General features: G+C 36.0%; 1 protein-coding gene across 1 annotated transcript in view; it reads right to left on the bottom strand.

Annotated features, from left to right (window-relative positions):
* The window catches only part of LOC138865852 (pancreatic triacylglycerol lipase-like), an 18,681-nt gene extending 10,544 nt beyond the window's left edge, over window positions 1-8,137 (bottom strand). The window contains exon 1 of the mRNA XM_070137194.1: window positions 8,124-8,137. The gene's annotated coding sequence lies outside the window, so the exon portion shown is untranslated. The remainder of the gene's footprint in view (window positions 1-8,123) is intronic.
* Between the last annotated feature and the right edge of the window lie 6,863 nt (window positions 8,138-15,000).

Below are 15,000 nucleotides of genomic sequence, written 5' to 3'. Positions count from 1 at the left end.
ATATATATATATATATATATATATATATATATACATACACATATACATATATATACATATGCATTATATACATATATATACAATATATATTATATGCTTGAATATATATATATATATATATATATATATATATATATATATATATATATGTGTGTGTGTGTGTGTGTGTGTGTGTGTGTGTGTGTGTGTGTGTGTGTGTGTGTGTGTGTGTGACTGTGTGCAAAGGCGAGAGAAGAAGGAACGCAACCGAGCAAGAGACGAGAGGAAGGGGAAAAAATGGCACTCTCTGCACAAACCCATATTGCTGGATATTGTCACTTATTCGCACATATTTTTACACATTTACATAGATAGAAAGATATTCATAGGTAGATAGATCGATGGATAGGTGAAAATAGACAGATACTTGCTGATTTATAGAGAAATAGACAGACACCCAGACAGAAAGACGGTATAGAAGACATCAATAGAACGATACATATGGAGGCTGACTGAAATATAGGTTCTTCCTCAGACACGTAATAAAGAACCTTCAGGAACCGGTTCAGAATCGCTGGCTGCCAGACCCGGTTCCCGTATTTGAGATATAGGTCTCTTCGTTTCATTCAACCTCGTGCATATTCATGGTTCTTCTCTTTCCCTTCTTCCTAATCCTATTCTGTTTCCCTCTCCTTCATTTTCATTTTCTCCATTCTGTTTTCTCTAATAATCCCCTTTTTTCTTCGTATATTTCTTTTCCTTTCTCTTCCTCATTTTTCTTCCCCTCCCTTTATTATTCCTCTCCCTCTCCCCTTCCTCCTTCATTCGCCTTTCTCTCTCCTCCATCCCTCATTTCTTCTTCTTCCTCTTCACCTCCTTCCTTTAACCCTGTACCTTTTACTCCTTCTTCCTCTCCCTCCCACCTCCCGCCTTTATTCCATCCTTCTATCCTCTCCTACTTTTCTCCCTCCTCTCTCCCAGGCTCTGTCCTTCCTCTCCCTCTCCTCGCTTTACCTGTTCCCCTTTCTCCCTCCTTCCTCTCCTCCTTAACATCTTCCTCTCCCTCTCTCTCCTTTCTCATCACTTTTCTCCTCTCTCCATCTCTACTTTCTTCCACTTCCTGTCACTTCTCCTCCCTCTTCTCCCTTTCCCTCCCTCCTTCCTCTTCCACTTACTTTCTTTTCCCTCTCTCACTTCCTCCCTTCTCTCTAGCCACTTCCCACCCACCTCTCCCACTCCTCTCCTTACCTCCCTCCCTCCTCTCCCAGTCCTACTTCTTCCTTCCCTTTTTCCCACCTCTCCCTCTCCCTCCATTGTCTTCCCATCCTTCCCCTCCTCTTCCTTTCCACCCTCCCTTTCCCTTACCTTATTTCCCCTATCCCTCCCTCCTTCCTTCCCTTACTCATTTCCCCTATCCTTCTCTCTCACCTCTCCCCTCCCTCTCCCTCCTCCTTCCTCCCTCCCTCATTTCCCTATCCCTCCCTCCCTCATTTCCCTATCCCTCCCTACCTCCTTCCCTTACTCATTTCCCCTATCCTTCCCTCCCACCTCTCCCCTCCCTCTCCCTCCCTCATTTCACCACCCCTCCCTCCCTCCCCCTTCCACCTCTCCCCTTCCTTCCCTCCTCTCCCCTTCCCTCCCTCATTTCCCTCCCCCTCCTCTTCCACCCTCCCTCTCCCTTCCTCATTTCCCCATCCCTCCCCCTTCCACCTTCCCTCCTTCCCTCCTCTCCCATCCCTCCCTCCCTCCTCTCCCCTCCCCCTCCCTCCCTCATTTCCCTACCCCCCTCCTTCCTTCCCTCCCTCCCCTCCCTCTCCCCTCCCCCTCCCTCCCTCATTTCCCCATCCCTCCCCCTCCCTCCCTCCCTCATTTCCCCATCCCTCCTTCCCTCCCACCTCTCCCTCCCCTCCCTTCCTCCCATCCCTCCCCTTCCTTCCCATCCCTCCACCGCGCGCCCTTACATCCGGGCTTCGCTATTTCTCCTCTCGTGGTCAGTGGCACGACCTACATCCACGCAGGTGAAAGTCCCAGACGTCGCTAGTCCTCCACGTTCCGTACCCCGACACGGAAATATAGAACAAACAACAAAAAAAAGAGAGAAGGAAGAGAATAACAAAAAAAGAGAGAAGGAAGAGGATAACAAAAAAAAGAGAGAGAGAAGGAAGAGAAGAAATGACTGGCGAAGGAGAAAAGAGAGTGAGAATAAAGGATTGGCGAGAGAGAGGAGAGAAAACAAATGACTGACGAAGGAGAAACGAGAGAGAAAATAAAGGATTAGCGAGAGAGAGGAGAGAAAACAAATGACTGGCGAAGTAGAAAAGAGAGAGAGAATAAAGGATTGGCGAGAGAGAGAGGAGAGAAAACAAATGACTGGCGAAGTAGAAAAGAGAGAGAAAATAAAGGATTGGCGAGAGAGAGAGGAGAGAAAACAAATGACTGGCGAAGGAGAAAAGAGAGAGAAAATAAAGGATTGGCGAGAGAGAGGAGAGAAAACAAATGACTGGCGAAGGAGAAAAGAGAGAGAAAATAAAGGATTGGCGAGAGAGAGAGAGAGAGGAGAGAAAACAAATGACTGGCGAAGGAGAAAAGAGAGAGAGAATAAAGGATTGGCGAGAGAGAGGAGAGAAAACAAATGACTGGCGAAGGAGAAAAGAGAGAGAAAATAAAGGATTGGCGAGAGAGAGAGAGAGAGGAGAGAAAACAAATGACTGGCGAAGAATGATGGAGAAAAGGGATTTTTTTTTTACTCTTTGTTTTAGGTTTTCCTTGGCAATGTCCTTGATTTTCAGTGTTTATTCGATTTTGTGTTAATCTTATTATAAAATTATAATTAAAAAATTGATAATAAGTCATTGCTCTCATGCTGGCTGGCTTCACGCACACACACACGCACACACTATACATACACACACACGAACACACACATAAACCACAAATTCACACGCAAACTTATAAACCCACACTCAAAACTTAATACACACATAGGGACACACACACACAGCCACACAGGAGTAGCTTAAATGATAAAAACGTGAATAAATGAACAGAATAATTAAAGAATGAATCAGTTTCTTGCAAGGAATCAGTTGCAAGGCCGCCAGGTGAGCGAGAATCTGCAGCCGGGAGAGGTAGCTTGGATGAGGTTCCTTTGGCAGCGCAGGTCAGGTCGAGGACCCGGGCGGAAGGTTGGTTGGGGGGGGGGGGGGGGGGGGTAGGAGGAGGGGGAGGGGGGGGGGTGACGCTGACGGATGTTAAAGAGATGAAAGCGGTTACCTGAGAAACCTCGGGTGTTTTTTTTTTTCTTTCTTTCCTTTTTTTCTTTCTTTCTTTCTTTCTTTCTTTCTTTCTTTCTTTCTCTTTCTCTTTCTCTTTCTCTTTCTCTCTCTCTCTCTTTCTCTCTCTCTCTCTTTCTCTCTCTCTCTCTCTCTTTCTCTCTCTCTCTCTCTACCTTTCCTACTCCCTCTTCCTCTCCCTCCTTCATACACAGAATTTTCTCGATCACACGCACACAACCACACGCACACACACACAAACACTATATGCAATTACATACACACACACACACACACACACACACACAGACACACACACACACACACACAAACACACTCATACACATACACATACACACACACACACACATACACACACACACACACACACATACACACACACGCACACACACGCACACACACACACACACACACACACACACACACACACACACACACACACACACACACACATATATATATATATATATATATATATATATATATATATACATATATATATATATATATGCATGTATGTATATATGTATATATATGTATGTATATATATACAAATACATACACAAATATATACATACACACATATACATACATACATGCCCACCCATCCCCCCCATATATATATATATATATATATATATATATATATATATATATATATATATATATATATATACATGTGTGTGTTTGTGTGTGTGTGAATGCATGTGTATAAGCATCCTGGAAAAGACAACACAGAGTTTATCAAGTCCTTCGATTAGACACGACTGCTCCAGGCAAAGTTTAAGATTAGTCGATATCAAATTCATTCCACTGACACACAAATGATTCGTGAACTGGTCCACCTCACTGCCCAGGGCCTTGAGTACTGTCGGCTCTGTTCTGTCCAGCTGGAGAGGATCTAGGCCAAAAACTAGCCTAAAACTAGCGCCTCGACATATTTTTTTCTCTCTCTAGTTATAGAGTGACAACCAAGAGCCGCAAGTTCTGGAGTAAAGTAGGTCTTTTTTCTAATTATATTTTTTTAATTTCTCGGCATGGATTTGGCTTTACACAGAGAAGTTTATGAAAAAAATATGTAAAAAAATATTGCTATAACATTTTCTGCACTTATTGGCACCCTAAACTACCCCTCGTAACCCATAAGGGTGAAACTCATACGAATTTGTATATTGCTCGTTAGGCTGTCCATCTCCCACTCCACCAGTTCACAATTATCGTTGAAGTTATTGAACTATGTTTTCTCTCAGCATATTTCCCAAACTTGGTAAGCAGCCATAAGTTCATTGGCGAACTGTGAACAGGCATATATGTTCTGTTCACTGTTCATAAGCCTCGAACTCCGTCTGTTATTTCATCGAAAGTTGGTGGTGCTTCTTTAAAGTCATATGGTGGCATGGTAAAGTTGTATGCATGATCATGTTGATTTGTTTCTTCATGGCTACACTCTGCAGCATTCAGTACATGATACACTCAATACAATACAATTCAATACAATACATTCAATGCGCTGAATACATCGATAACCCATGTTCAATAAAAATAAATAAATAAATAAAAACAATAATAAAACTAGCCAACTTCTCATTCGTTTTGGAGATCCGCGTTAAGCCCCACTGTGACTAATTTTCTTTCTTTCTTTCTTTCTTTCTTTCTTTCTTTCTTTCTTTCTCTCTCTCTCTCTCTTTTCTCTCTCTCTCTCACTTTTCTCTCTCTCTCTCTCTCTCTCTCTCTCTCTCTCTCTCTCTCTCTCTCTCTCTCTCTCTCTCTCTCTCTCTCTCTCTCTCTCTCTCTCTCTCTCTCTCTCTCTCTCTCTCTCTCTTTTTCTCGGGGGCCATAAAATGCTAAGTTCTACATAGCACTGGTTTCGGAGACCAAACACGGAGATAGTTCATGCCAAGAGGAACGCCAAGAAAATCGGGGACATTAAATATCCAAAAATCGGCGACTAACACGGAGGTAGCTCATGCAGGAGGAACACAAAGGAAAGAAAATCGGGAATATACGATACCCCAAAATCGGCGACTGACACGGAGTTAGTTCATACAGGAGGAACGCCCAGGTCAGAAAATCGGCAACATAAAATATCCCAAAATCGGCGACTAACACAGAGTTAGCTCATGCAGGAGGAACGCCAAGGAAAGAAAATCGGGAATATACGATACCCCAAAATCGGCGACTGACACGGAGTTAGCTCATACAGGAAGAACGCCAAAGACAGAAAATCGGCAACATAAAATACCCCAAAATCGGCAACTAACACGGAGTTAGCTCATACAGGAGGAACGCCAAGAAAATCGGGAACATTAAATATCCCAAAATCAGCAACCAACACGGAGTTAGCTCATGCAGGAGGAACGCCCAGGTCAGAAAATCGGCAACATAAAACACCCCAAAATCGGCGACTAACACGGATGTACCTCATGCAGAAGGAACACCAAAGACAGAAAATCGGCAACATAAAACACCCCAAAATCGGCGACTAACACGGATGTACCTCATGCAGAAGGAACGCCCAGGACAGAAAATCGGCAACATAAAATATCCCAAAATCGGCGACTGAACACAAACATGACCTCCTCCCCCCCAGACCCACATTCCTACCTGTAGTCAACATAACTGTGACACTGGCAGATTACAGGTTCAAATGACACTGATGACATTATAATTTATAATATGATTTATTATTATATTTATTATTATATTTATATTATTATTATATTACTATATTATATGATTTATTATTATATGATTATTATTTATTTATTTATCATATGATTATTATTTATTTATTTATTATATGATTATTATTTATTTATTTATCATATGATTATTATTCATTTATTTATTATATGATTATTATTTATTTATTTATTATATGATTATTATTTATTTATTTATTATATGACTTATTATTATATGATTATTATTTATTTATTTATCATATGATTATTATTTATTTATTTATTATATGATTTATTATTATATGATTATTATTTATTTATTTATTATATGATTTATTATTATGTGATTTATTTATTATATGATTTATTATTATATGATTTATTTATTATGATTTATTATATGATTTATTACCACACATAAATCATATAATCACAAATGTAACAAAACACAAAATACAAAATACAGTTAATACATTTTACTTGTCATGATAATTATTATTGCTATCACTGCCTCCGTTACTAATTACATGACAAAATTAATAATGATCATCACAAGAAGGATGTCATCATTAAGAATAATGGGTAATGATAATGAATATGGTGAATAGGATAGTGACGGGTAATAGTAGTAGTAGTAAATGTAGTAATAGTAGTAGTGATGATGATGATGTGATGATGATGATGATGATAAGAATAACAATTACAGTAATATAAATAATAATAATTACAGTAATATAAATAATAATAACAATTACAGTAAGAGAAATAATAATAACGATTACAGTACTAAAAATAATAATAACGATTACAGTAACAGAAAAAATAATAACAATTACAGCACTGGAAATAGTAATAACAAATATATGATATCATTACTAGTATTATGATTGTTGTTATTGTTATTACCATTAATCTTATTCATATTCTTTTACTCATTATTTTCATTTTTATTCTCGATCTTGTTTAGTTTATTACTATCATCATCGTTTTATCATCATCATTGTTATGCTGATGATGATTATTGTCATTATAGTTGTTGTTTTTTGTAGCTATCATCATTATCAATAGTTTATTTATCATTATCATAATCACTATCATTATCACTATTATCATTACTATTAATGCGCTCATTATCATTTTTATCACAATCATTATCATTATCATTATTATCATTATCATTATTATCAATACTATTATCATTATCATTATCACTTCTCTTATTATCATCATTATCATCAATATTATCATTATCATTTCAGTCATTATAATCACCATCATATTAATTATCATTATCACCATCATTGTTATCTTTATTGTTATCACTATTATTGACTTTTAATGATGAAAATGCTGCTGCTATTACTACTGCTGCGGATGATGTTAATGACAATAATAATAACAATAATAATGATGATAATATGATAATGATGGTATAATAATAACGATAACAATAATAACATTTACAGCACTAGTAGTAGTAGCAGTAATTAATAATAATGATAATAATGATAATGATAATAATAATAATAATAATAATAGAAATAACAATATTAATAATAATAAAAAATGATTACAGTAACAGTAATGATAATAATAATAATAATAAAATTATTACAATAATAATAATAATAATAATAATAATAATAATAATAATAATAATAATAATAACAATGATGATAATAGTAATAGTAGCAAAGTCAATAAACAACAATGGTAATGTAAACACTAGTATTACTGGAAGCAACGATAAAAAAATACTAGTAATAGCAAAATTGATAATAATGTAATATATAATGATAAAATTCTTAATGATCATAATCATCACAAGAAAAACAGCATTGCATTATCAATTAAAGCATAATTAGTAGTTAAAAGTGTGATAAACTAGCGATGACCATAGTGATTAAAAAATGAAAATAATCAGTAAAAACGATAAAAGTAAAAATAATAACAGTAGTACCAACAATAATAACCATTATCACACCTCACTTCCAACAACAGTTATAACGCTAATAACAACACCAATAGTAACAATAACCATTATCACACCTCACTTCCAACAACAGGTACAGTGATCACCCGAGCTGCAATAACCTTGGCAATGAAAACAGTTACAGCAAAGGCGCTTGAGAAGGAGCAACGTGCAAAACCAGAGAGAGCAACTCACCCAACCTCTCCCAGGTCCTGGACCTGAGCAACTAAACTTCCCTGAAACCTGTCTTTCTCACGTTAGCTTTAAGGGTCTTCGACTCCGCCCCCTTGGTAGAGATTTTCCTAATGCTTCTCTTATGATTATCTGGTTGGTCAAAGGTTCTTCTGTTTTATATTAGTGTTTATCATTGTTCGTTGTTTTGTTGTTGTTGGTGGTGATAAGTTTGAGTGCGTCTGTTTTCTGTTTATCTCTTAAAAATCTATCTATGAATGTTCTCGATTTTTTTTCTTCCTTTCTGCTTTTCTCTCCTTTTCCATTTCTGTTATCATACTCTCTCTCTTTTCCTTGTGAGTCTCAATCCGTCTGAAAAAGCATGGTCACCCATCCCAAAATTATCCTCAACGCCTTAGTTTCACCGACACAAAAGGAGAGAAGGAACCCACACGACATCATATACAAAATAGAAAAAAAAACTTTCATGTCCTATAAAACCAGGAAGACCCGTCACCCACCAACACCTTTTTCAAAGTCCAGGTCAATCAGAGGTCAACTCCAGCTTCCACTCCGCAAACTGCACTGATTTCTTACACTAGAAGACTGCCCAAAACAAAGAAAACAACAGAGAGAAAGTTAGGACATGCCAAAGGTGAGACGTGTGGATATGAAGTAGGAAATCGTGGGGTCTGTGTGGGTACACCTTCGGGACGACTGAGTTAAAGGAAACTGAAATTTGGATACAATTCTTTCACTCTTTAAACGGATTATCTGATTAGATGATATACTGTATTTTTCATCATATTTTGAGTCAATAACATCTGATACTAATTAATGTCTTGTCTTGAATTATGTGTATTAAGAATATATTATGCGAATATATAATTAACCGGATACTAAGCTTTCATACCAAACTTTCATTTCTTTATAGAGTTCTCAAGATGTGAATGTTACTCTCTGCGTCTGCTTTTTATTAATAGACTTAATTAACAGTACGTTGTAAGCACTAAAAAATACCATGAAGATATGTCAGGTGTGATATTGCATATATGACTGGTAAAATGCACACCTCAGTTAATATTTGTACCTTTTCAGTGCCATTTTCTCTCTCTCAGTGATGATGAAAATTTGTTGGACTTTTGTTTTCTTTTTTTTTTCTTTTTTTTTGTCACATCGATGAGAAAAGGACTTCTGTGTTTAGATATAATCACAGGAAAAGTCTCCCACAGAAAGATTTTAAAAACACTTACATGGTCTAATTATCATGTCATCGTGTCAGCCAGTTGAGATCCATAAACCTTAGAAAATCTGTAATCTGACTTACAAGGTAAAAAGTCTGGTATTTACATAGCATTTATTTTCGTTGTATTTGCTATTTGGAAGACTGTTGACTGTTTTTTTTCCCTCAAATTGTCTACCGGTTCAATTAACCAGATCTTGGAATTTCTTCTACCTGGGATTCTCGTTTCCATCCCTGGACATGATTACAGTTCCAATTGATTTTTAAAATTACAAAAAAAAAAAAAAAAAAAAAAAAAAAAAAAAAAAAAAAAAAAAAAAAAAAAAAAAAAAATATATATATATATATATATATATATATATATATATATATATATATATATATATATATATATATATAATGAAATAATAAATAAATATCGACTTCGTACTTTCTCTCCTACCAAGAGGATGGTTCTCAAACAGTCCTATTCATATAAAATATAATTTCCTGCTCTCAACCAAGCAAGACGACCAGTTAACATAACACCAATGACATTAAATAAAAATCAGCACGGTTTCTTTTGATTCATCTTCCTTCGATATCTTGAAGAACACCTCATACGTTCATACTCATATGTCATACGTTCCTCGGTCAAGATGCTGTGTGTCTGCTGGAAGAACCACTTACGTAAGCAGTGTGGGAAATTCTCGTGGCAAAAATACAAGAGCTGTGGGTTATCTAAGGAAACAGAAAGAAAAAAAACTGGTTCCTAATTAGCTTGATAATCGAGTCGAGAAAAAAAAACAAAAAAACTTTCCGTGTTGTAAAGAAGCAGACAGTGAAACCTGTCGAGACTTTCTCTATGAGCCGCATGTTTTGTTACGAAGCGAAAATCTCCAGCAAAAACACAGGAAGCAACATCAGGTAGTCAGGAGTTTCAAGGTGGAAACATATCTAGGTTCTATGTGCAGTAGCGCCATTCATCACAATTTCATACTTTCAGAATTGTTGTAAATGTTCATAGTAAGTTATTCGCAATCCCTGTTTTCCATCCTCTCCTAAAGAACCAGGAGGAACATAAACAAAAACAGGAAGAAAATATTGAGGGGAAACTATAATGATTAAAAATGAGATTCATTTCCTTTTGTCAACTAGTTTGTAAAATATTTGTTTGTGGTTAAGCAGGTTACAAGCTTCAGGCACTCTAGAAACTTTACGATATATAAAGCATACACCGGTTAGGTTAATCAGCAATCATAATATTTTCTTCTATGCTATTTTCTGTTTAATCTCTATGGTCTTTCCCATGAAATGTATAATACTTCCAATATTCACTTTAAAACGTTCTTAACATACATTTCTCATCGATAAAGTTCCAATCTTCAAGAGCACATTCTCTAAAACTTCGATCGAAGAAACACAGGATAATAAATAAGTAAAATGATCCTGTGTTTTAGCGTATTTGCGCATGTGCGTGTGTGTAAGAGAGAGAGAGAGAGAGAGAGAGAGAGAGAGAGAGAGAGAGAGAGAGAGAGGGAGAGAGAGAGAGAGAGAGAGAGAGAGAGAGAGAGAGAGAGAGAGGGAGAGAGAGAGAGAGAGAGAGAGAGAGAGAGACAGACAGACAGAGAGAGACAGAGAGAGAGAGAGAGGCAGGAAGAGAGAGAGAGAGAGAGAGAAGGAGGCAGGAAGAGAGAGAGAGAGAGAGAGAGAGAGAGAGAGAGAGAGAGAGAGAGAGAGAGAGAGAGAGAGAGAGAGAGAGAAAGAGAGAGGGAGAGAGAGAGAGGGAGAGAGAGAGAGAGAGAGAGAGAAAGAGAAAGAGGGAGAGAGAGAGAGAGAGGGAGACACAGAGAGAGAGGGGGGGGGGAGGGAGGGACGGGGGGAGAGAGACAGACAGACAGACAGAGATAGAGAGAGAGAGCGAGTAATGAGTGCAAGGTTACAAGGAACTCAATCTCCTAACTATGCCCCCAAGTGTACTGCGTGATCCTAAATGGCGGGACTTTTTCATCACTTAATATAGAAAAAAAAAATAATGTCTGTTGTGTATGGGAATAGGGAGGACGTGAATCATACCGGGGAAATCGCAAAAAAAAAAAAGATTAAAAAAAGGAGAAATCGAGCACACGACCGAATATATGCAACAAGTAATCGCAAAAAAAATAATAAGTGCAAAAAACAGAAATCATTTCGGCGCGGTAGGAATGCTGTCGTCTGAGTGTTATTTGCCCTCGACAGCAGACAAGACTCGAGTTGAAAAGACACGGTCTAAATGTGTGGGAATTACTGAGAAAAAAAAACTATTTGTGTGGTCATTCTAACGTCAGTTATCTCAGAATGGTGAACAGAAACGTGATCCGCGTGAATACAGTGAAAAACGGAGACCAAAAATATATTACAAAAAACTATGCACCTGACACCTAATTTTCTCTCCACTTGAACCCCCTTTCATCACTAATAAACGGGATAACTGGCTGTACATCCCTATTAGGATCCGTTAACTGGACAGAACCTATACTTATTGATTTTACCCGATTATGATCACAGCACGAATGTAGTTGCAAAGTTGATTAGAATGAATAACCATATGTTAGTAAGCTCTGTGGTTACCTACAGATTGCTTGAGTCTTAATATTTCCAGTAGTTCTGCCTGGTTAGGTAAAATACTCCCTATAATCAGATCAAGGATATATTAAATAAACATAACGTCTATGAAAATGATAAATATACCTAATGAAAGAAAATACAATATGAAAATGATAAATACACCCAATAAAAAATACAATATAAATGGAAACGGTACAGAATCACCATTAGTTGCTAAAGAAACACCACCACATGGCGTGTGCTCAGTCGTCTCATTATAGATTGATGACATTCATCACGAAAAAATAATGTTGAAGTTTTCATATGGATGAAATTACTTAGTATAGGTTTTACTTTTATTGTAAATAGAACGTATAAGGGTGTAATCTAGGCGCATGAGAATATGAATGAGGTTTCTATTGGCAACACTATATAATGAAATACCATTGTATCTAACAATTACAAATACCATCATATTTTGTAAGTACAGACTTACACTGAGCCAGCCTCTTATTGCAACCCCTTCCTCTAACAAAAAAAAAAAAAAAAAAAAAAAAAAAAAAACAATAATAATAATAATAAATAAATAAATAAATAAAAAGTAAAGTAAATCAGGTAAAAAAAGTAAATCCAGCTTCGGAATCCTATATCGAAATCCTTATCGAAACAAACAACACTTGGTCAGCCGCCACAACTGCTAACGCTGCGGTTCTTGAACGTTTCACAACCGCAACTTTGCTAGCCGGTGGTCCCTAGTCCCTACGCCCCTTCCTCCCTTTGCTTAAAATTCATCCTATGTGAAAAGCTTTTTTTATATATGAATACGACAGACTGTGGTAACTATACTGACAATGTAAATCGGTTATGTTTAAATAAGTATACATTTTACTAATATGTGTGTGTGTGTGTGTGTGTGTGTGTGTGTGTATACAGATATATATGTGTGTGTCTGTGTGTGTATGTGTGTGTATGTATGATCTTTTCGGAGGACTAAAAAAACATGACAAGAAAATGTGAATAAAATTATATACTTTACAGTTAGTAATATCGATTCTGAGAACTGCCATTACCGAGAATCCAGCATCAAAACATTTTCTCCATTGTATGCACTGAAGGCAGAAATTTATTACATGTGTTATCACAGCTGAGATGACAGTTCTCATTCTTTTCTACATCTATTTTCGAAATGAAATGTCTCTTAGTGAAGCTGAAAAGCTGAAATATGTGAAATCAATAGATAACAACCCATATAGTTTTACAGAAGCAAGATGTAAAAAAAAAAAAAAAAAAAAAAAAAAAAAAAAAAAAAAAAAATATATATATATATATATATATATATATATATATATATATATATATATATATATATATATATATATATAACTCGATGCATTTTTATATTATTTTATGTAAATATTACTAAATAATACATTTTTCACTTAGCAATATACTTACTAATTTATCTGTATATCACCAACATAGGCAGGCCACAGTTAACAAAGCACCCCTTACTCCCTACAAGAACCATATATTGTGTTCTAGATGTCAGAATAATGCCATATAAAATTATCGAATCCAAAATTTTATTCTTAGCTGTTGACATGTTTGTTATGAACGTCCTACAATTGTATTATTGTATGGACAATTGACCCTCAGTAAAGTTGATTGATACACACACAATTTATATAAAAAATAGGGTCATATGCCCTTCGTTAAATCCAATTCTCAATTTCTCTGCGATATAAATAGAGTATAAGAGCTAGATGTAAGTATAGAAGATATATAAGATGGTCATAGAGCAAATCTATCGTTGGAAAGTATTTTAAAAATATCAAGAAAGAGCAAGAGAAGAAATAAGATAGAATTCGATACATACATACATATATGTATATATATATATATATATATATATATATATATATATATATATATATATATATATATATATATACTCACACACACACACACACACACACACACACACACACACACACACACACACACACACACACACACACACACAGAAAGAGAGAGAGAGAGAGAGAGATAGAGAATCTATTTTATAAATGATAAAATAGTCATCCATAAGTATACATTTTCTGTTGAATATCGGCTAGTTAAAAGAAAACGCACTTCTTTAACGGATACTACTCTATTAAAGCAAACGCAAAAAGTAACCTATAATCAAATTACATATGTGAGTAGATGCGATTCCACAACTTTCCGATTTCAAGCAGTTCAAGTGAATTGCCTGACCGAATGAACGAAGCTTTTAATCATTTGATATAACTCTTTTCTCCTTTGCAGCATTTTCGTTTAACGACAATTCTCTCCAAACTTTCGTGAATACGAGTACTCTACTAACTTTTGCTAAGTGTGGCAAAGAAATGTATGAAATCGGCTGCGATCAGTCTAGTTAAGCATTAAAATCAGGGAACAATGTCCTTTCTGTTCCTGGAACTAATAAAGGAATCATATTTTTATAGAGTGCCGTAAGGGGTTAATAATTTCCAGTGCTTGTGTGAGCAATATTAAAATTTGTTAAATAAGGTAGATGAGATGTCGCTAAATTAGTTTATTGACATCCTTTTCCCATTAGACTACATGTCAGATCAATTGTTCTCACGAAAGCGAAAAGACTAGGCATCTAACCTAAATTCCGTTTACCGAAAAATAACCGTCATTTGGTGTTGAATAATTTCCCGCGAAGTAAATATATTCCTGTTTTCGTCTCAATGAATAAGATTATTAAATAAATCAACGCAAAATCGTAATGTAATCCTGATATCTTAGAATGCTGGAGAGAAGGAAAAAAGTTTTTTTTTGCTGGAATAGAAACAGACATACAACACTAATGTTACAGAGGAATGATAAAACACCCAAATTTATGAAAACAATGACCGGAAATACAAACACAGTAACGTGTGTGTGTCAAAAGGAACTGAATCACAGCCATAATAGGACGCAAGAAATAAATCGTAAAAAATGAAGTTAGACTTTTCATTAAGCAAGGAAATCCATTTTTGATTCTAAAGAACCTTGATTTTGAGCATTCCATTATAATGCCATGGAACTTCTTTTTTGAAAATTACG

The sequence above is a fragment of the Penaeus vannamei genome, chromosome 22, assembly GCF_042767895.1.
Source record: "Penaeus vannamei isolate JL-2024 chromosome 22, ASM4276789v1, whole genome shotgun sequence".
In the NCBI taxonomy this organism is placed as follows: domain Eukaryota; kingdom Metazoa; phylum Arthropoda; class Malacostraca; order Decapoda; family Penaeidae; genus Penaeus; species Penaeus vannamei.
Note: the sequence above shows the minus strand (reverse complement) of the source record. Positions and strands in the feature narration are given on the sequence as shown.